We start from the raw sequence: 22,401 nt of genomic DNA, 5'->3' as shown, positions 1-22,401 counted from the left end.
TGTCCCTCCCTGCCTCCTGCAGAAAGGAGGTATCTGTACGAGACTTCTGCTTGAAGAACATGGGCTTTGACCTATGGTTCCTGAAGGCACCCAAACTGAGCAGGGGGTGCAAACCATGCCCTGCCCAGGCTCCTGGATGCCCTGCTTCTGTTTGGCCATCTCTACAGCTTTGCTTCCCAGAGGAAACCATGGAAGGAGGAGAAGGTCCCCAGCAAGTTCCTGCAGCAGAACAGTGGCTGATGGGTGCTCACAGAGGGGTGCATTGTCTCCTCTGGGGGTCACCTGGGGGCCCAAGGTGTCCCTGCTGTGGCTGTGTGTACAGTGCACAGCCAGGATGGAGCAGAAGTCCTCTAGGCTGCTCCTCTCCTTCCCCAAATCCTTTGGTGCGTGGCAGCATCTGGCTGGGGCTGGGGCAATGAACAGCAGAGGCCCCGAGGTGAGCCCTGGAGCTGAACTCAAGGGTGCACTCCCTCACACTGACCTTGGCCTGGCAAGCTGGTACAAGCCACACCTGCAGGACTCCTCTCCCTTTCTGCTGGTGTGGGCAAGGTCTGGCTCTGGAGATCCACCTCAGGGTGGTGCTGCTCCTCTCCCATCACCTGCCACCTTGGCACATCGAGTGGGTGCATGGGTCAGCTCTGCAGCCCCCCAAGATGCCAGCCTTGCAGTTTTTTGACTCAGCTGGGACCAAACTTTGCCAGGTTAGTGTTCAGCTGGATGAGTCACTGCACGGTCACAAGAGAGAGGAAGGGGATAAAGGGATAGAGCAGGGGACAGATGGGTTTGGGTTGAGCATACAACTTCCTTCTCAGGGCTGATGCTAAGGCAATATCCTCGGGAAGAACCTTGCTTGAGTGTGTCTAGAAGTGCTACAGTAGAAATAGCAGCACTGAGGGTCTGCTTTTCAGTGGCAGCCAGATCATGGGATGGGGAAAGAAGATTGGTGGAGATATGGCTGCTCCTGCTGGAGTCCGATTAAAATGTCCCAGTCTGTTTAGGATGTGCAATATAAAGAATAACCTCCTCTACAGTTATCACACCTGACAGGCAACCAAAGATAAATAACTTGGAAGAATGATAATTTTATCATAATTTCTTCATCATAAGGAAATTGAATGGACAGGGTAGTGGAGAGGGTAATACAACTGGGGATCACAGCTAAAGCTGTAGCTGAGCACAGAGTCATCCTGTTCAGCACTGAAAGGGAAGGTTTTCTGCTCTGCTTTGCATTAAATGCCATGTATTTGGAACACAGGGATGTCAGGCTGGGAGACCAGGCCACTCACAAAGGTGCTTCTCAGCAAATGTCATCACAGTCCTGACAAATGACATCTCCCTTGGGCTGGCACCAGTGAGGTGGCTTGGGTTGGTGCAGTGTCGGGTCAGTTTGGGCAAGCTAAAGCCAGAGGTGGTCTGTGTGTCACTGTGTCACTGCATGGCAGCGCTGAGAGCCCGGGGGGTGCCACCCACGCTGCAGGGTGGCTTTAGGTGGCACTGAGCACCCACTCTGTCCTGGGAGCTGGCATCTGCCACGGGGGGTGACAGCTCTGCCCTGAGCTGCCACCACACAGATCCCATCCAGGATCCCAGGGGCATCTCTGTGGGGCACAGATAAAATGTGATATGTGATAAGCATATCACAAAATAAATTTAACAATATAAATTTCTTTACCCAGAAGCCCATTTTGCTGATTTTGCTCTGTGCTCCAGCCATGGGGACCTCACCTACCCTGGCTAATGCTCCACTGATGCAAATCCTTATCTCAACCAGCTTCAGTCACCAGGGCTGGGAACTGTATCACCAAATGCAGACAGGTAAAAGCCCCAGAGGTCTTGCTCTGTTCTTTTCATAGGATGGAGATTTAATCTGCACAGCCAGAGAAACTGAGGGTGCAGTTCATCTTGTCTTGAAGCAGTTGGAAGCAGGCTGGGTGAATTTTACCTCCAGAGGGCCTTTGGTGGCTGCAAAGGGAGCTGAGGAACCTGCTGTGCTCCGGGTCGGTGCTGCACAGACTGACTGTGAGCGATGCAAATGTCACCCTGGTCACACCTGGCTCTGGGCTCCTCCAGCAGAGAGTGGAGCAAATGCCTGCAGGGCAGCTCAGCCTACCTGCCCTAGACACGTCTCCAGAGCTGGAGCAGGATGGGCCTCTGGGGCATCCTGTCTCTTGCTGTGGACAGGGGATGTTTTAGGTGGCTAAAAGGGGTTAGAGGTGGGTTCTGGAAGGCAACTTAGGAGATGAGCATCCTCCCTACCTTTAGTCTTAGATCACTGCCTCTCACCAGGCTGCAGGAGAGCTCATGGGTGCAGATCCATCACTGTGAGAGGGTGGCTGCAGGGCAGAGAGCCCAGAGCTGGGTGCTGCCTGTCCCCCTGCAGGGCAGCCCCGAGTCCCACCAGCCCTGCCCTGGGAGAGCCCACCGGCTGGGGTGGAATGTGAAAGTGGATGGAAACCCTAATTTGTCACAAGAGGACACAGTCAGGGTCCAACAAATAAACCCTGGGGACCAGCCTATGCATCTAGAAGACATCTTGTAGCTGTTTCTCCCTTATTTTTCTCCTTCCTGGATCCAAGCAGGTCACACTTGGGGAGTTTCTGGGAGCTACCATCACCCTCTATATCCATGACCATGCGTCCAGGAGTGCAGTGTCCAGACATGGGACACTGACCTCATCCCTGGCTTTCATTGACAGCCGAGGGCTTTGGGCCAGCTCTCGATAACATGACAAAAAAGAGACCTGCAGACTGTCCCAGTGAGGGAGAAGGGTGTTGCAGACATGTTTTATGGAAAATCCTTTCCTTGAGATTTTTCCTCCTGAGAAGCTGTGAGGCCTCAGGAACAAAATTGATTATCTGCTGCTGTGGAATGCAACAAGTGGATCTTTGATTGGCCCATGTTGGTTGTTTCTAATTAATGGCCAATCACAGTCAGCTGGCTTGGACAGAGAGTCCAAGCCACAAACCTTTGTAATCATTCCTTCCTATTCTATCTTAGCTAGCCTTCTGATGAAATCCTTTCTTCTATTCTTTTAGTATAGTTTGAATGTAATATATATAATAAAATAACAAATCAAGCCTTCTAAAACATGGAGTCAGATCCTCGTCTCTTCCCTTGCCTGTTCCCCTGTGAACACGGTCACAAAGGACAAGTGGCACAATGTGACAGGAGCTGGGCAGTGGATGCTTGTCCCAACCTCCTGCCAGTTGCCCTGGTTTCAGAGCTCAGCCGAGGGCGAGGTGCCACACGAGTGTCCCAGGGCCAGTGCTCTGCCCTCCCTCCCTCCCTTTATCTGCAGATCGTGCTATGCTAACAAGGCACACGTACAATGTTTGTGTGTGCATGTGAGACAGGGCGCTGACTCTGGGCCAAGTGAGAAAAATCATTAGTTACAGGCTCTGCAGGACTGAACTTGACGAGGAACTTGGGGCTTTGCCCCGACAGCGCTCGGCGCTGGTGCATTATTCAGTTTGTGGCTATGTTGATTTGCAGATCTAATCACTCCAACAACACATACAGAAAATTAATTTGGACGTGGGCCTGGTTTCTAGAGAAAGTTGGACCTAAAGGCGGGAGGTTGGTCGTGTGGCTCAGGCAAAGGCCCAGGCTGGGGAATATCCCGTTTGCAGCTCTTGAGCCTGACAAAGGAGGTGGGATGGGGATGGAGTGGCAAGGAGAAGTGGTGTTGAGTGGTACTGGAGCATCGGATAAATAGTATTCCATCCCCACTGAGTATTTCAAAATCAAAGCCCTAATCACACAGCTCTGGCTTGTGTTCATACCTCTTGCATTCATGGGAGATGAGCTGGATGAAGGGGGAGATGCTCTCCTTTCCCCAGCCAAGGGATGGCCCCCAAGAGGTGTTGATTCAACACATTTCTAAAAATACCTCTGGTTGGAAAAACACTGCTACTGTGTCGGACCAGATGCGCTATTCCTGGACTGCCCAAGCCTCCAGACCCTTTCCCCTTCCTCACCTTGCTGATGGTGCCTGCCCCCATCAGAAAACAGCATCTCAGTGGAGACACAATTCCTCCATGAGGAATCCATGGGTTTGGGCTGCTTCCAGCTGTGAGGGATGCTGCCTGCCCTCCTGCCCAGTCTGTGTGAGCTGGTGCTCTGAGAGCTGGTAGCAGCCTGCAAATCCCTCCGTCTTGAATTACCTGGGGAGCACTCTCCCTCCTTTTGATCACAGACCCCTTAACTTTGCCTTCAGCCAGGGTTGTCTCAGCCCTGGACGTGCTGAATGGTCCCCTTTTAAAATGGGATTTAAGAGGGAATTAGGGACTAATTAGGTCTAATGAACAGCAGTGGCTGTTTTAGACCTGGTGCCTCCAGTTGACATCAAAGGCTGGAGGGGATTGGGTGAAGCTGGAGGAAGTGTTATCAGCAGCAGGAAAGATTTAGACCCTGCAAAATCACCCCCCAGCAGGGCCTTTGTGTTCCTAATCCCTCTGTGCCTACCAGGCAGGGAGGTGGTGTGGTCCTCTCCCGTTGGAGACAGATAGGATGGAGAAATCCTGGTGGGAGCCCATCGTCACCACAGTGGCCTCCTCTGCCATCCCGCACCGTGAGGGCTGTGATGGATTTGGGTGATCTGGGGCTGCTCCAATACGTGGGACACCAGGATAGGGTTTCCCAAGGGAGGAGGTGAGGAGCAAGGTGGGAGCAAGAGAAAGGAGGTGGAACGGGACACGGGGACATTTTCAGGGCTGGGAGGAGGAGGAGGAGGAGGCAGCTATTTGCTTCTCCTGGGAGCTTCCTCAAGAGCAGGCAGGGGTGAGTCAGGGCTGCTCATACACAAGCTGCTCATTAGCAACGTGAAGTGCCGGTGCAGGACCCTGAGCCAGGCAGGGTTTATGTGCCCAGGGTGCAGCAATAGCAGCTGAGTCACGCACCCTACCCAAAACATTGAAGCCTCTCACCATTTTCTGCGTGTCAGAGGGACCTTTGTTGTGAGGGCCTGCATTGTGTGAACGCCACGGCGCGGTCTGAGGGCACAGGCACTGCGCAAAGCCACCCCATCCAAAGCACCACCAGTTATCTCCTGCCGTGACTCGGGTGATTTCACCACTGCTGGGAAGTCAGGGGTCAGGCCCAGCACCACGGAGCCGTTTGCTGCCCTCTGCCAAGGCGGTCCGGGATGGGAGAGGTGGAGTTTGCCAACAGCGATTCTCGCCGTGATCCAGTTTACACGGCAGTATCGAACGGCGGTTTGCTGGGGGGGATGTTCCAGATATCAAATCCTTTCACTGCAAAGTCAGATCTGGGCAAACAGCATTTTGGAGAGCGCAGGGAAAACAACAGCTATTTACGGTTGTTGTTTAGGGTTATGGACGCGAATGCCCTTGAATGATACAAACCGTCTTAAGGGGAATTTTTGCGGCTGATTAAGCGTAACCACAAAGCTTCAAGAAAACATGTGTTTATTTTAAGTAAGTAATGTTGATTACTAATGAGAATACTTAGTAGATATGATCAAAGGTAGCTGAAGTGCCGTCATGATATCAAAGACTGGGATGGAACGCTTAATTTAGATGTTGAAAAGCCAATCTAAGGTGAGCGTCTTGAAAGTAAATATCATTAACAGTATCTAGATTAGACCAAGGTATAAAAAGAGTTGGAGGTAACAGCTTTCAAATCTCCCGTATAAACAGGCAGGTGATGCTGTAACTGGGGGAGGAGAGTCAGACACAGAGCCCAGGGTAGGGGATGGATTGTGCATCTGGCGCACGCAGCCCCTGGCCGGGCTCCCGGCTCTGCCCATCAGCATCTCAAGGGAGCCGGCTCTCGGAGCCAGCGTGGCTCCTTTCTGCTCCAGCTTACCCAGGGCAAAGGGATGGAAATGAGTCCCCTGCTCCCAGCATCTTCTGCCTGAGCCCTAGAGCAGGGCTCTGGCTGAGGAGGGAAGGCTTGTGAGGGGCTCTGGGTGGGAACAGGGTGTTCTCTCTGCCAGCTGGCCCAGGAGGACAGGCAGAGGGATGGGTCTGACAGTGCAGCTCAATGCTCAGCATCCAGGTGTCTGCATCCTGCCTCTGTTTCTCTCTACTACCCCTGTCTTGATTTATTAGCCAGAAGGTGCTTGGGAAAGGGCCCCACATGTCCTCACTGTCACCAGCCCTGCTCCTCGATATAAAATTTCTGTAGTGAAACACTGATGAGATTTGGGACGGGCAGGACCTTATATCCCCTTCTCTTGCCAATTGTGTAATGTAAGAGGGAATATGTTGTTCATTTACCCCATATCCATCTCAAGCTCTCAGGTTAGAAAAACAGACTGTTAATCGGAAAGAAAAACTTTGAATGTGGCTGAACTGTGATCCACAGCTAAAAACTGCTAAAAACCTCTGCCAAGGTCCGCAAGCTGGTGACCTCCGTGGTGGCTTCAGATCTCTGTCCTCCCTGCTCTCCCCAGGAGCATTGCAATCAATCCCCTCTCCATCCCTGCTCCCACTGCCCAGCGTGAGCAGGGCCCCTCCCAGCCCCAGTGCCCTGATGATGGCCAGCACCCCGTGCCACTGCCACAGGAGCCACCTCGGGGCACGCTGGGCCCCGCACGTCTCCCCGGGCCGGGCGCCTTTGCTGCGGGGCAGTGAGCAGCTGCCAGGCTCCTGCCCTGCCCGGCGTGGGCTGGGGGAGCTTTGCCTTCCCACTTGGGGCCCAGGGAGTGCCCTCATCCCTGGGCCTGCTGGGCACCCTGGCTGGCCACACGTGGGCCCAGCAGGCTCCTGTTGCATGAATCATCCCCCCTTCCCCAGCTGCGCTGATGGTCCTACGTGGTGTCAGGGATGCTGGAGACAGGGAGAGGTGTTTGCCAGAGACAAGCCCCAGAAGGGTTAAAGGAGGGTGGCTTTGCAGGCAGGAGTGCCTGCTGGGTGAGGGCAGATGCCATTCAATGAGCTGGGTGCTGGTCCTGCACAGGCTGATGCTTTGCTACATCATTAGAAATTATGCTTTCCAGAAAAATAAACTTGAAGTGCCTGTGAGCTTCTTTCAAAGCCCAGCCTTGCAAAGACAAGGGGCAATGAAGCTTTTCAAAGCCCTGGTGTCCCTGTGTCCTGGCAGGACACCCTGTACAGCCCACGTGTGGCTCAGGAACTGCTGGGGACAGTACAGATCCAACATCTCAGCCAGGGCTGGAGCATCTCATCTCCAGTGAGTGGTGACAGTGCCATGTCAAGCTCTTACCAGAAATCTCTTTGCTCCCAAGTGTTTTGCAGGCTCTTGAGTTGTAACAACAATAACAACAGAAAAGTACAAAAGCTGGTGATTTAAGTAGCTTGAGAACAAATCACTCCCGTTTGCTTGAGTGTCACCTGCTCAGTATCTGCTTCTTGATATGGATGCACAGTTTTCTCTTGGGCAATGAAAATCTGCATTTCTAATACATTAGAAAAGAAAATAAATAAAATCTAACATGAACAAAGTGATTTCTGGCCCTCTTTGCATATTACAAAGGAGCAAGATGGGCACAGACCCAATTCCTTTGTTCTTTTCAGATCTCTGCTACTGCGAGCAGTATTTGTCAAGAGATTTGAAGCTGCAGATGAAAAGTGCTACCTACGGACCGAGAGTTATTACTGCTTTAAACTCACACCCTTCAAACCAGCTGGCTGTCCCTGTTTAAAGGGAGGTGTGTGGCCAAACAGGTAGGACAGACACCAGGTGCCAGCATGCCCTGGGTCCTTGGCTTGCCCTCGCTGCCAAGGCTGTGGACACATTGCACGTGCAGTCCAGCACGGACCCTCACTGTTGATAGCACTGGGGTGGCAGCAAGAAATGCAGACCCTGCAGAGCAGGGAGTTGCTCAAGAGCATTTTAAAGACCCAGATTTTGAGATGGAGCTGAACAAGCTGCCTCAGTGTTGACCCTGCTGGGTTTAACCCCAGAAGGTGGATTCATGGTGGGATTCAGCGATATGGAGGTTGGTGTTGTACAACCTTGGGTGGACACGCGGGGAAGCAGAATCTGTCCTGTCACAGCATCATTTCTTGGAAAAACTGGTCTGCACTTACTGCAACTCTCCATGGCCAGAGTACAAGTGTATGGGGAGGAGGGATTGGATTTTATTTTTCGGGCGATAAATCTATTCTCACAAAATTTTGCTGCACAGGAGGAGCTGAGAGATGCCCTGCCATGTCCTGCCATCACATAAGCCTGTTCTCTGTGAGCAGGGAGCCATCCTGGCATCCTCAGCACCAACAAAGAGAAACCCATCCATGACATTAAGTTCTGCTCAACAGCAGCTCAGATTAAGAAAGGTTTTCTTGTGCTGGAAACTCCATGAATAAGAATGTTAGGAATTGGCTTAAACCACCAGTGACATAATTAGAAGGCTTTTGATATGCCAATTTGGCTGATCTCAGTTACTTCCCCCTGGTGCTGGGGAGTGTCAGCAGAGGGATTAGCCTCCAGTCACTTCCTGACACTCTGCTAAATCTTCTCCCTCTTTGTTCTTCATCCAAGACAGGGGAAAAAAGGAAAAACAGGGAAGCAGCTCAGGAGATACTGAAGTGAAGCAGCGTGTGCTGCATCCCTGACCTGCCTTCAGTTTACACTACAGGCTCTCCTTAGGGGTGTAATGCAATTACGGCTATAACTGGGTGCTATACATTTTAATCCCATTAGAAACAGCCTTTTAACAGCTCCTGACTGACTATAATATGTAATCTCATTAGAGACACTACCTTTATACCTTGTACAAGAACATCCAAGCAGAAATCAAAGGCTGGCGTAAGGCTAACATGGTTTTCTTCTTTTAAAACACTGTCTGCTTTCTTGCTTGTATTTGGGGTGCTGTTGCACAGGCACAAAGGCACAAAAGGATTGGTGGGGTCAGGCTGGATGGGGTTTGAGGCCATTCCTTGTTTTTCTTTTATATTTCTTCCTGCACTTATCATGCCCTCCCAGGGATGGGGTGCTGCTGTGTGCAGCCCACGTGCCTGGTCCAGGGATATGCAATGCTCATCACTCCTGGGGCTGGCTCTGTGCAAACTCAGACAAACATTGACCGAGGCTGGGCCAAAGCTGGAAGGATTTCTCCTGCTGGAGCGTGTTCCCTGCCTGCCTCCCACGGTACCACAGCGCACTGACCAAAGCCCTTGGTGCGGGCACAGCTGTGTCTACACCACGTCTGCTTCTGTTGCTCTGCCAAAGGCAGAGAGGAGAAAGGGAGGGGTGATTTTTTTGTTTTTTTTTAAAATCTGTTTCCCTCAAGGATTTATCAGCGCTCAAGTGTCTTCTTTCATAGCGATCTTTGAAACTTTGGGCAAACTTCAGGCAAATTTTCCTGGGGAAGGCAGACTTGAAGATACTCAGTTTTTACATCCTATACTAAAATAGACTCCTGAGCAGTTTTCAGATAGACTTGAGTTTGTTAGAGACCAGTCCCCACATGGGACAGGACAGTGTGGGTGTCCCAAACACGGGCCAAGCTTGGTGGGGTTGTGCTCCCTATCTGAGATTCCAAACTCTCAGACCAGCACCTGGCCACAGCTGGAGGGGGGTCCACATGTCAGTCCCACCCCAGTTCAGCTCAGATGATGTTGAAATAGCAGCTCAGCCCAAAACACTGGGATGGAGAGCACAGGGCTCGGACAGAGCAGCAAAGGTCAGGGAGGGAGGACAGGAGGACAGGACAGACCTGTCGTGTGGGGACAGCAGGGCGTCCCCTCTCCGAGCTGAAAAACCCAGATACTGCAGCCAGGACCCAGTCCTGGTCTCTTTCTGAAGGGAGAGCAGCTGGTCCTGACTCAATGAGTCGTCATGGACCAGGACAACCAATTACTTGGGCATAAATGTGTTAAAAAGAGGGGAAAAGGGCAATGTTGAGCTGAGCTGCACATCAGTCCAATGTTGGGGGCCACTGTGACTGTCCCTCTGATGAGGCTTAAGAGATCTTGATCTTTGGGATCTTTAAAGGCTGCAAAGACACTTATTTTTGCAAGAGGGGTGTTAATCCCAGCAGATTCAAAGGGGTGATAAAGCACTTTGTCTCTTGCTCTACAGTAATTGCAACTTCTGACAACTCTGATAAACTAAAATGAGGTTCTCAAAAGCATCCACCCAAGGCTTTGTGGGGCTGAAGTCAGGGTTGTATTTAAATGCCCCTAATGAGTACCTAGAGCAAATGGGAAAGACATGCAAATCAGATGTCTAATTGAATGGGCCTTTGAAGGAATATCCCAAGGCCTGGGTAATTGATGGGTTATCTTTCCACTGGCTTGCCTTGATTGCATCTCCTTCCGCATTAGTCTTCCCTCGGAGTCTGGTTTAGCAGGAAAAGTGGTGCACCAGGATTAAATGCAGCTCTTCTTCACTCACTGAACAAGGACATTTGCTGCCCAGCAGTACGACCCTTCTGCAAGGCAGTCATTATTAAAATCTCTCCAGACTGGTGTTTCTTCCAGGCATGGAAGTGCCTTATCATATTGCATCTGAGCACTGCACTCAGCGAGCTGCCTCACGACCTGCTCTCAAAGCCGAGGCAGGGCACATGAAATTGCTTTCCCATCAAGTTCCTTGGGCCCACGTCTCCAGCAGGAGTAAATTTATGTGACTGCCTTCATTGGGATGTAGCAAAGCTGATTTGTGCCGTATGGAAATGTGACCTGTCTGACCCAGTGGCTCCGTTGGTGTCTCATGGGGATTTATCGGTGTGGCATATTTGAATTTTGCTTTGCTTAAGAGCCTCGTGTTATGTGTGTGCAAGAGCCAATTGCCAGCAGCCACCGTTATGGCCAAGCAGCTTGCAGCTCAGCAATGAGCAGGAAAGATTCCCCAGCTGGAGCTCTGCTTGGACTCAGGACTCAGGCATAAATCCCTAAATTTGGGGAGTGTCTATAACAGAGTTATCTGGGCTGTGTGAGCTCTCTCCAGCCCCTCTAAGCAACTGTGATGACCAGATTTTGTCAAACACACATGGCCCCTGAGGACATTTGAGAGGTGCTGGGGTGTCTGAGACACCCTCAAGGGCTGGTTTATGTATCCATGGGAGACTGGAGCAGCAGATGGGGCTGGAGAGGGTGCACAAGCACATCTCAACAACTGTCTTTAAGGCAACAGATTTTGGCCAAAGAATCTGCTTCTCAGCTGAGGTTAAAATGACTTTCCTCTAGTCCCAATTGATGATAAGAGGGTCAGATTTTAGCCATAGCTTCAATTTCCCTCATTGAAGGAAAATTCCTTCCAGAGCAGTCTCAGGGATGCTGGGCCAGGACTGCCCTTGACACTGAGCCCATTGCTCAGTTTATCTTCAATCCTTACAGGTGCAGAAAGCCCCAGTTCAATGTCCCACACCCCAACACCACCCCCAGGCTCCCCACAGAAAACCAGCACAGGATCCTGGCTGTATCTTCTTGCATTTGAAGGGCACAAACACATTTGCCAGCATGGCAGCTCAGCCTGGATTTGCTTTGTATCTCTCCTTCTGCCACTGAGATCGAGACCCACAGCTCTTTCCTGCCTTCAACTGCATTTGTATTTCTCATAGTGAAGCATCCTGGTCCTGGCTACATTCCTGCCTGCTTATTTACTACTTCTTTCTTCAATCCATGCCTAAATCCCATGCTTTGCTCTTTTGCTCTTCATCTTTAATTTTCCAACCCAAACCAAGGTATTGCTACCAACAACCTTGCAGAATTGCTGGATTCAGACTGCACGTTCGCAGTTCTGCCTTTCTGCCTTCCCCCTCCCGGTGCTTTCATACCCTCAGGGGTAACCCTGTGATGGGTTTGCAAAGCCCCTGCAAGGGCAACAGGCAGAGCATGACCAGAGATCCACATCCAGGGGAGCCACGTGAGCGCTTGGCTGGAGTGGGTCTCCATGCAGGATCTCACTTCTGGCTCCTGCCCACTGGAGCTGGACCACTTTCATCCTGGCCAGTTCACTGACCAGCATTTTCCACCTGGCTCCACAGCAGCTCTGCACACAGAGCTGGCCCCTTTCCTGAGGAGCTTCCCACGCAGCTCTGAGTCTTCCACCAAAGCCTTGGCCCAGACTGTCCGCACACAAGCCCTGAGAGCCAGGGCTAATGCACGGTGTGAGCCTGGCCCCGTGCCTGCCCTGGGCACCTGGGTTACAGCCTGGGTTTCGCTTCAAAGCAGGCTTTGACCTGCCTGCAGTGCTGCAAGGATGGAGTTAAAACCTGGAGAGAAAAACTCTGATTTGGGTATCTGGCCAACGGCTGCCACAGTTCGCTGGGATGGTGCTTCTGACCTCTGCTTCTCTTGCTTTGCTTCCAGAGATCAGAAACTGCTCGCTGTTTGCTGCTGTGAGCCCAAGACTCTCACTGGAGACAGGTCTCAGCATGGAGAGATGCATGTGGTGGACACCAAACCACAGAGATCTCTCCAGCATCTCTGCTCTTACAAGAGGGTATCTCCAGCCTGGCAGGTCCTCCAGGTCAGGACCAAGGTGACCTTGTTACAGATGCCTTGATTTGAGCATTTCACTTTCTTTTTGATCTTTTTGTACCCCACAGGATAAACATGGGCACCTGGGTGGCAAAGAAGGGAAATATCATCCTTTGGCCATTAATCCTGGTTTTGGTTGAAGTCCTGGCTGGTTCAGATGAAGTAGAACTACAGTAGTACATGAGGTGCAACGTCCTTGGAAGAATCCTCCCCTGTTCCAGAATTGCCAAGGAATAAATGCTCCTCAGACATTATAGCAGCAATGGCAGGAGGCCTGAGGATGGATTATCACCTGTCTGTCCCAACTAGACTTGATGATGAAAATCAAAATCCCATGCAATCATCTGGGCACGTAGCAGCATCCAACCCCAAGCTGGTCAGCCATCTCCTGCCACTACCTGGGGTGGCCAGCTCCTGTTTATACTGCTGTGGTGTCCCTCACTTCCATGTCCCAGAGCTGGCCAGCTCCATTGTGTGACCATCTCTTCCCAAGTGGATGTTGCTGGGACACTGGCAATGTCCTTGGAGCTCCATGTCACTGTGCTTGCACCCTGCCATCTGCCCGGGCATCACCTGTGCCTCTCCATGGGGAAAGCTGCATATGAGAGCAAACACCAGTTTTTTCCTTCTACGCTGGTTTGCATGATGTTCTCATGCACTGTGTTTGTGGCAACAGTTATTATTGCTGCTTCCTACTGGAAAACTTAATTTTTGGACCTGCTTTTCTCTCCAGTTACAGAGCAGTTTGGACTATTTTCAGATAGGCCAATGCAAGGTCCTATGAATGCCACCCTAAGTGTGCCACCTTGCCTTCTGTGCTCTTTGTTGCCATCCTATTTCTGGTGTCGTTGTTCATGTATTTTTCCAGACTAGTTATGCCTTTTTTCCCTCCCCCGTTCTTTGAGATCAGCTGATTTATCAGCATGGGTTTCCTTTTTGTGCTGAAGGCAGTGGGGAAGATGTGAGATGATTTCCAGCACTGATCCTTAGGGAGTCCCACCCGTGATCTCCCTTCCCTTCAGCTGATGTTTCAGGCACAGGGCACTTCTTCCTTGCTCCCAGCAGCACCAACCATCTCCAGAGGAACTTGCCCTGCCCTGTGTGCCCCTCCAAAGTCTTAGAGCAGTTTTCAAGTCTCCAGACCTTTCCACTGTCCCTCATGGAGTCTGGGAGATGTTGTGGCACTCGCCGTGCTGTTGATCCTGGGTCAGAGGGTTTGGTTGGGCTGAGCACTTCCCTCCCTTGCCAAATACAGGGAGCCTGGGCTGTTCTTCAGTTTGAGGTGGTCTTCCCTTGTGCCCTCCCCACCCTCATAGCTTTTGAAGGATGAGAAAGTGGGGTTCCCTGGATGTGAGCATCACAACCCACCTCCTCAGCCTTGACCGCTTCATCCTCCAGGCTTTCTTTTCTCCATGCTTGTGGGGCTTGAAACAGATATTCACTGGATTCCTCAGGATGACTTGAACTAACTTCCCTTTACCTGTATCTCACTTCAGCCCTTATTTTCTCTTTTATTTTTTTATTCAAACTGGTAAAAAGACCTCAAATTTTTTTACTGTTTTTTATCTTTCAAGTGCCTCTCATCTTTTTTGGACAGCTTTTTCTTTTTGTTCCTTTGTAACTCTCTTTGTCAACCTTGCTCCTTTTTTCTTCCTGTTCCTTCCTGTCTCCACTTGGTATCCCATTTCTCCAAAGGTACCTGACACCTGCCCATGGGTTCCTGGGGAGGCACAGCATCGAGCCTGCTTTTGTTTGAAGGTGAAACGAAGCACCGTTTCACCAATAAAAAGTTCTGACTGTCAAGCAGTGTGTTATTCAGGGCTGATGAATAACTTAGAGGAGATCAAAAGATATTTAGCTAAAAGAATTATTATACAGGAGCCTACGGGACCACACAGATCTCCCGTTCCAGCTAAAAAAGTCCCAAATTAACCCCCCACACCTCTCCCCCTTTAAAAAAAAAAAAAAAAAAAAAAAAAAAAAGCGTGTGTGGTCTTGAAGAGCCAAAGAAGCAAGCCATTATTTGTAAGTCTGCTATATAAAGCATAATTATTATCCTTTTTATCATCCAAGTTATGGGGCAGGCTTTTCCATCTTTACTCACGCCAAGTAGCACCTCGTGTCAGAAATAGCCTCGCTGGTTTGAAGGGGATGAGTCATCCCGCAATCAGGTAGGAGGAGAACAAAGATAGACACGACTTCCCGGACTGGATCTCTCTCTCTCCCTCTCTCTCTCTCTTTCTGCCCCGATCTCGCTCCTGCACGGCTCCTATCAAAGGGAACCGCCGGGAGCGTCGGTGCGGGCGCGCCTTCCACCGGAGCAAAGCATCTGCCGCGCAGCTCCCTCCTTCCCGCTCGCCTTCCCAAAGGCTCCTCAGATGTGGGCAGCAGCGGGCTGTGGGCCCTGGGAGCTCTGCTGGCAGCCGCCGGCCCCACTCCCACTCAGCTCCTTTCCCATAGCCCCAAAACCCAGCGTGTGCTGGTGGGGTTCCAGCGGGGGTGCTTGGCAAAGAGGCTCCTCTCCACTCACTGGGGGGCTCTGATGGCATCCCACCACGATGGAGAGAAAGGTAAAGATAAACAGCAATGCCATGGCTCAAATAATGTAATGCACAAAGGAAAAAGCTCCTCCAATAGCCACGGCGTTCTCCAGACCAAGAGCCGCCTTTTCTCAAGAGCCCAGTTTTGCTCCAGCTGAGACTCTGCCCAAACCCTCTGGAACCAGAATTTAGATTTTCACCACTTTTCCCCCCTTTTATTAATTAACAAAGAAATTCCAAGAGGGAAAAGGCTGGTTGTTTCCTCTTGCTCGTCCTCACTGTTACAATTTGAAACCCACATCTGGCATTCGGAGTGTTGAGAGCAACTCAGAGCCAATGCATCGGGGCTGATGAACCGCCCTGGGTTTCGGGGGAATTAGCTCTTTGCCCAGATGCTCTGGGGGAGCTCTTTAATATCCCAGTGGGAATAACACTACTAAAAAAGGAAAACCCATTAGTACACGTCTGCTCTTGCAGAGGCTCCTCTGTTCCTGTGAGGGTGAGACCTTTACAGAAGGCTTCTGAGTTGTTACAGGTATCACCTCGGATGGCTTTGACAATGAGCAATTTTAGGGCAATTTTTTTCCCCAGCTGCCCCAAATCATCTCCCCACCCCTCACAGTCACTGCCGTTGTTGATTAGAAGTTTCTTTAATTGAATCAACCGGTCTGTTCACTGCGGCGAGCGCAGCGCTTTGAAGATGCATTAGAGCACACCATAGAGAAGCACTGAGTAATGCAGGGAGATAAGCAGATGTGTTTGAAGCTGGGGATCCAAGAAGCCATGGAGGAGCACAAAAGGCACATGAAAAAGGTGGCGTCACCCCAGCTTCCCACAGGAGTCCTGAGGGCCCAGATCTTCGCCCTTGGGTAGGTTGGTTGCTTCATGCTCAGCATCCAGCCCCGATGCTGCATGCAGCGGCTTTTGTTGCTCTCTCCAGCCCTCCTCTCTTTTGATGCTCCTCTGCTGCATGGCAGACCCCATTTGGTCTCATGGCCAGTTTGGGTGGTGAGAGAAAGCAGATCTGATTGTCTCTCTCAAGCAGTGCCTGTCTCTCTGTGCTAGTTTGGGTTCATCTCTTAGTGGCAAGATCTTTGCAAAGCCAACAGCAGAGCAAGGCCGCTCCATGGGAAGGAGAGAGGGTGAACATCCAAACCCTTGGATCTGCAGCTGGGAGCTTAGAGACTTGTCAGAGACACTTGGATCCTATAGGGATGTACATCAGTGCAGGAAACCTGACAGATACCCAAAGGTCACACCTCAACCCAATGACTGGGGTGTAGGGACAATGGGAAGAGCTCTGTATACCCCCCTAGAATTGGGGTTACCGTTGTGTGATCTTCAGGAATGATGTGATCCTTGGGGCCATTTTACGGTCCCTGGTGGGGAGCTGGAAACAAGCAATAGTTGGAAACAAAACTGGAAACAAAATGGCAAGGAAGACAGACCTAAATTTTTAGAATATCTTGTTGCTGAAACCCTATCTTAGGGCAAGAGGAACTTGGGAGTTATGGAACTAAGGATGGCAAGGTTTGCAGCTCCTTTCCATAAGCCCTCTTTACCAGCTGCGAAGCACAGCACCAGACCACCCCAAAAAGCAAATTATTATCTTCATCTGGAGACATTCAGCACCATTTTCTCTTGCATGTCCCAGAGCTCCCATAGGACTGATGGCCAGTTGTCCCAAAACAGGCAGCCAGGACATCCCAGAGAAGCTTTCTCAATGGAATAAACATCCCCAAACTCATGAAAGGCAAATTGCCTCCTCTAATACCCGCGTGCTTTTTCCATGTGAGCAGGTGCAGATGATTTCTGGCTTGTGCCTGCCACTGGGCGTGGGTTCTGCAGGGCTGTTATCTCTCTCATCAGATGATACAAGTTCACAGGCTCATCTCCTTCCAAGAATGCAACTGACTTAAAAAGAGTTCAAAAGAAGATTAGGTTTCAAGGTAACTGGAAGCTATTCAGTCAAAGCCAAGCTGCATAAAGCGAGGGGAATCCTCCTTCTACCTCCATGGCTGTGCAAGGCAAGTGGGAACATGAGAAAGGAGCTGAGAAAGTGTGTGTCTTCTTCACAGACACAAACAGGACTGCAAATTGGAGACAACCGCTACAAATTTAGCTAAAGATGCTTTAGAAATTGCATCTTGCCAATGTTTTGCTTATCAAGCTGGAGTGTTTGCTGGCAATTACCTCAGCAAAAACAAAAACACATGGGATCTCATCACTGGTGCTCCCCTGTCAGCGGGGAGGTTGGCACCGTGGCACGCAGAGGCCTCAGCAATGGGAGCACTTGGGTGCTGGGCTGGTGAAAAGCCCCAGCCTGCAGCTGCTGGGTCTGTGCTGATGGCTGGGCAGTGTGGGTTGGGGCGTCCCCTCCACTGGCAGCTCTCTCTGCCTGTCCCTGGGCCTCTCATCCATCCAGAAGCAGCAGCAGCAGCCACCTCCCCTCTCCCAGCTGTGCTGGCATGGTCCTCCCTGTCCCTCCTCTCCCCACTCAGGAACACACAGTCTCAACCCACCTCATCCTCTGGGCAGCTTCAGTGTCCCAGCTGAGGTGCTGTGAGCCAGCCTCGGAAATTGTCACCCTGGTTTTTTAAGATTTTCTAAGCCTTCTGGTGTTGACACTCTTGTAGTGAACTTTCTCACACACTTTCTGTAAATAACTCATTGTTTTGCATTCTTTTATGGAGGAGGAGAAATTTGATGGACTGTTGGTTTGACCAGTGTCATTGGAGAGGTGGCACTGCCACCCTCCAATCTGCTGTCACTTTTGAAAACTATAAATGTTGGAGTCAGAAAATAAACTTCTCCTTTTTCTTCACCTTGAGAACAGCAGTGTGAGCTTGTGTTCTTTCATGTCCTATAGCGACAGGAAATAGTCTGAGGTGAGAGTGAGAGCAGTAGGAAGCACCCATAGGTGGGGATGGCCATGGCTGGAGCCTGGTTTGGAGGACAGATGTTCATGGACAGGCTGCAGGGACATCTGTGTGGTGATTTCTGGCTCAGCTGGGCAAGCTCAGGTTATAGTGGCACCAGGCTCTTGTGCCTGGAGACACAACAGTGCCTAATTCCTGATGGAAGCCCATCCATGGATCTGGGCATCAACCTTCTCTCACTTCCATCATGCAACGTCTGTTTTCCAGCAGGATCCTGTTGGACTGGTTGTGTCATTACACCCAGAGACAGTGTGACCCAAGCCCTGCCTGGAGGAGGAGTTTTGGACGTGTCTTCATTACAGAGCAACATGTGATGTGCATCTGGCCGGCCCTGCTGTCACAGGGAAGCTCATGGGAATGATCATGGGATCATTCAGGTGGAAGGAGCCCTCTGGAGTTTGTCTGGTCCAACCTCAGCCGGCCCTGGTGCAGCCTGACCCAAAGCCTTGCCATTTGGAGATGTGCAAAGGATGGCTCTGCCCTGCACTGCAGGAGAGCCTTGCTCCTTGAGGAGCCTTCCAGGCTTGGCCACCAGGAGGGAACCAGCAGCTGATTTCATCCCCACAGAGGCCCCCACCACCAAGGGCTGAGGACACAGCACAGGTTTGGGCAAGCCAGACCCTTGTGGAACATGACTGCCAGGGAGGTGTCCACACCCTGGGTTATTTTAAAGCCCTCTCACCACCACCATCCAGCCTCTCAGAGCCCTGCCCCAACCACAGAGCACCTGGCAGAGGAAAGTTTGATCTCACAGGGATGGACAGGAGGACCAAGTGCACTTGGTGGCTGAAAGCCAAGAGATGATGCAAGGCTGCTGGTCCAGCCTGTGCCACCCAACCCACCAGGTCCTGCTGGATCCCACAGAGCTGCTCCACAGCTTTCTCAGAGCACAGGGACGGCTGCTGGACATCCCTGACCATCAGAAATCTCGCCCTGCTTTTGTGGCCAGGTTTGCTTTGCTGCCCTCCTCCAGTGCCTGATGCAAGGGCACTGGCTGGCCAAGGCCAAAGCTCTGGTGGGTCTGAAAGCTCTGAGAAATGTCCCAGAGCTGTCCCACAGCTGGAAGGGTCACTCACACACCCCTCCTACACACCTCAGACAGCAGCTGTCAGTGCTGCTGTCCTTGCTCAGCTGCAGGTGCTCAGCACACCAGCTGGGACAGATGCTGCTCTGCCCTGCTCCACATTCCCCATCACTAAAACAAGGCCTTTTGCTTCCCTTCTTTCTTCCTCTGCCCACTCAGTCTGGGGAACAACAGCTTTACTTTTTCCCCAGTGCAGTTCACTAAGGGCTGCTTTTGGGGTCCTGCATGCAGGGCCCCCTGACAGTCAGTGTAAAACCCAGAAGCTGCAGCATGGTACCCGCAGCAGCAGCTCTCATACTCACTAAACCTGTCATCCCAGTCTGGACTTTCTTTTAATAATCAGGCAGAAGTAAATGATTCACTTGTTGCTCATCTGAAGTTCGCTTTTTTCCTACTGGAAAGCATTTCTTTGGGAGGGATGGACCTGAATTTCCCCTGTTTCCCAACACTCCTCAGCACTGCCCATGCCAGCAGAGAAGCCAGATGTGCCTGGGCATGGGATGGCACTGTGAATCCATCATCACCTGTGGTTGTTCTAGTTGTTGACTTTTTGGGTTTGGATTTTAGGCACTTGAGACAGTAGCTCATGTTTGGACTCAAGAGTTTATTATTTCTTATCAGTAAAACAGTCTCACTGCTGTGAGCTCTGCAGCTTTTCATTAGAAGGCACAAAATGCCCAACAATCTCTTGGTACAAGGGCTTTTAAGACTGAACTATCCAATTAAGAACTGACACCTGGATTATTTTCCCTTTTAACCCAATAACTGATCCCAAAGAGCCCACAGTGCAGACTGGTCTGCCCAATTACAAAATGCCACCCAAACCCATGGAGAAGGAGGAAGAAGCAGCATGAAGGAGAAACCCAGGATGACACCCTGTGCCCTCCATCTTGCTGCCATCCACACCATCCTAAAAATCCCAAACCCCCAATTTCTCACCCAGTGACACACCTGCACTGCTCTCTAGAATCTATTTCACACTTTGTGGATTCCACTCTATCTTGAAGTCTGGGAAACTTTCTCCATGGATGAGGGTCAGAGTCAGAGCTGCCCTGGGGGCCAGGGCACCCCAGAGCAGACACAGAAATATTCACTGTGGTGCCCTGAGTTCACACAATCACCTTTGCCTGCCTGCTCTGAAACCCTGCTGATTAAAATGAAATCCTGCTATTTCTCTGTTTCAAGCCTCCTTGTCCCATTTTTTTCCCAGTTTATCATTTCAGAAGACCCTTCCACCTCCACCTAATAAACAAAAAGAGGGGGAATTTTTGGCTGTTGCACTCGGGCTCGGTGCCTCTGGAGCTGCCTCTCTTTCCCAGAAGAGTGGAGCGTGAGGAAAGGGATTGCAGCCGCTACTTGTGTCTGTTTATTTACAGTGTAAACAGCTCCTGTGCTGCAGCTTTGAAGAGGCGCCGCACATTTGTATGTCAAGATCCCTCCACGCTCTGTGCGGTTTTCCCACGTGATCTGAACCCTCCAGAGAGGAAAGTTTGCTGCTTTGCCTCCATCCTGGGGAAGATGAGCAGGGCCAGAGCGATGCAGAGCCCCAGTGAGGGGTGGTGCTGTCAGTGAAGGAGGTTTGGGCTGAATTACCCTGTTTATGGTAACCTGATGCAGCTCTGCTAACGAGCAGTAATTTGGTAAATCCCCATTAGGCTGCTGATCATGAGCCCTGAAGTGACTCTCAGGAAGTTGTGGCTCCCATCAAACTCAGCTGAACTGCAGCAGCAGGAATAGCAACCTGCCTGGACTGAGTGCTGGGTTTGTATAAAACAGATGAAAATAGACAGATAAATAGATAAAGAGATAAATGACAAAAAGAGATCATAGGCAAAAATAATTAAATAACTTTTGGAATTCTCTCCCAAAATAGCTGTGCAACAGTTATTTAAATGCTGTAGGGCACAGTACCTGCTTGCAGGGGATTATCACCACTGGAAAATCAATATTTGCTAAAAATCCCTTTGGTAAACTCAAGAAAGCCTTTTAATAAAGCAAAACCACAGCAGCTTCTCACCATGCTAACAACCTCTTGGGTTTGACAGAGGCAATGATGGATGTCACAAAGCTTATCTTGGCAAAACAGCTCCTAACAATTCCCTAACTCCTGAACATGATTGTTATCCACTAAGTTGCCTGCCTTACCTATTTACTATAAGCTATGAGTATGACCATGTGCCCCAGAATAAACTTAGGCTACTTTATCCGGTTGGTTAAATATTAGATTTACATCACTTCAAAATTAGGAATGGGATTTAGGTCATCCAGCAATTAACACAATTTGCTCTTTGTGTCTTGAAATGCTTGGTGGCCACACAACTGTGCTCCACGGAGAGTTGGTGCTCAGAGGATTTGTACCCTGTGAGGTGCTCAGCAAACAGCTGACAAAGAAGAAAAATGAGTATATTCCCAAATCCCAGGTCCATCAGTGTGCTCACATGGATTTCCTTTTCCACCTCATGCCTCCACTGTCACCCCTGGGACTTGTGCTGTGTTTGGGACATCTGCAGCTTCCCAGCAGAGCTAAACCCCGTGGTGTGCTGGGCATGGAGGCACAGGAGGAATCATCTGGTATTTTGCATCAGAGAACAAGGGGAAATGGCCTCAGGTTGTGCCAGGGGGCTTAGCTTGCATGTTAGAAAAAAATTATTCAAAAGTTTGTCAAGGATTGGAAGTGGTTGCCCAGGGCAGTGGTGCAGTCACCATCCCTGGAGGGATGTAAAAGATGTGTGGGCTGGGGACACTTGGGGACACATTTTAGTGATGACCTTGGCAGTGCTGGGTTAACACCCAGTGATCCTAAAGGTCTTTTCCAGCCTAAATGATTCTATGGTTTTATCTTCAGAAAGCCACCCTCTCCTTGCCTGCTGCAAGGACTCAGCTTTGTCTGTAAATCTCTGTTACGCCCTGACTCAAGCCCTTTGTGGTGGCTTATGGCACATCCCTGAATGCCTTCCTGAAGCCCCATGCACGACCTCTGCTGGGCTGTGAGGGCTCCTGGGTGTCTCTCCTCTCCCTGGTGGCCGTGCCTGGCTTTGGGGGCAATTTTAAGAGATTTGCCAAGTGTTTTTTGCTGATGGTGGGCCGGAGGACGCAGGACAGCCAGCAGCCACTGGTGTCCCTTGAGGTTTGTGCTGCTTTGCAGCCCGACACAAGGTGTGACTATCACAGCTCTGCTCAGGTACCCCAGCAGCACTTAGGCTGCCTTCTAAGGAAAAAGGCCCAAGAACTCCCATGCTCCCAAGAGAATCCCTGTGGGAGAAGGAGAACAAAGCAGAGGCGTGTTTGCACACCAGCCTCACAGATCCCCAACCCTCGGTGCCAAGCCCTGGGTTGAAGCCCTGTGCCCCAGCAAAGCTGTCCCCTCCTGACCTTGAGCTCTGCTGTGGGGCTGGTGGGGCTCCACAGCTGCAAAACCCCCTCTG

Source organism: Melospiza georgiana, chromosome 5 (assembly GCF_028018845.1).
Source record: "Melospiza georgiana isolate bMelGeo1 chromosome 5, bMelGeo1.pri, whole genome shotgun sequence".
NCBI lineage: Eukaryota > Metazoa > Chordata > Aves > Passeriformes > Passerellidae > Melospiza > Melospiza georgiana.
Note: the sequence above shows the minus strand (reverse complement) of the source record.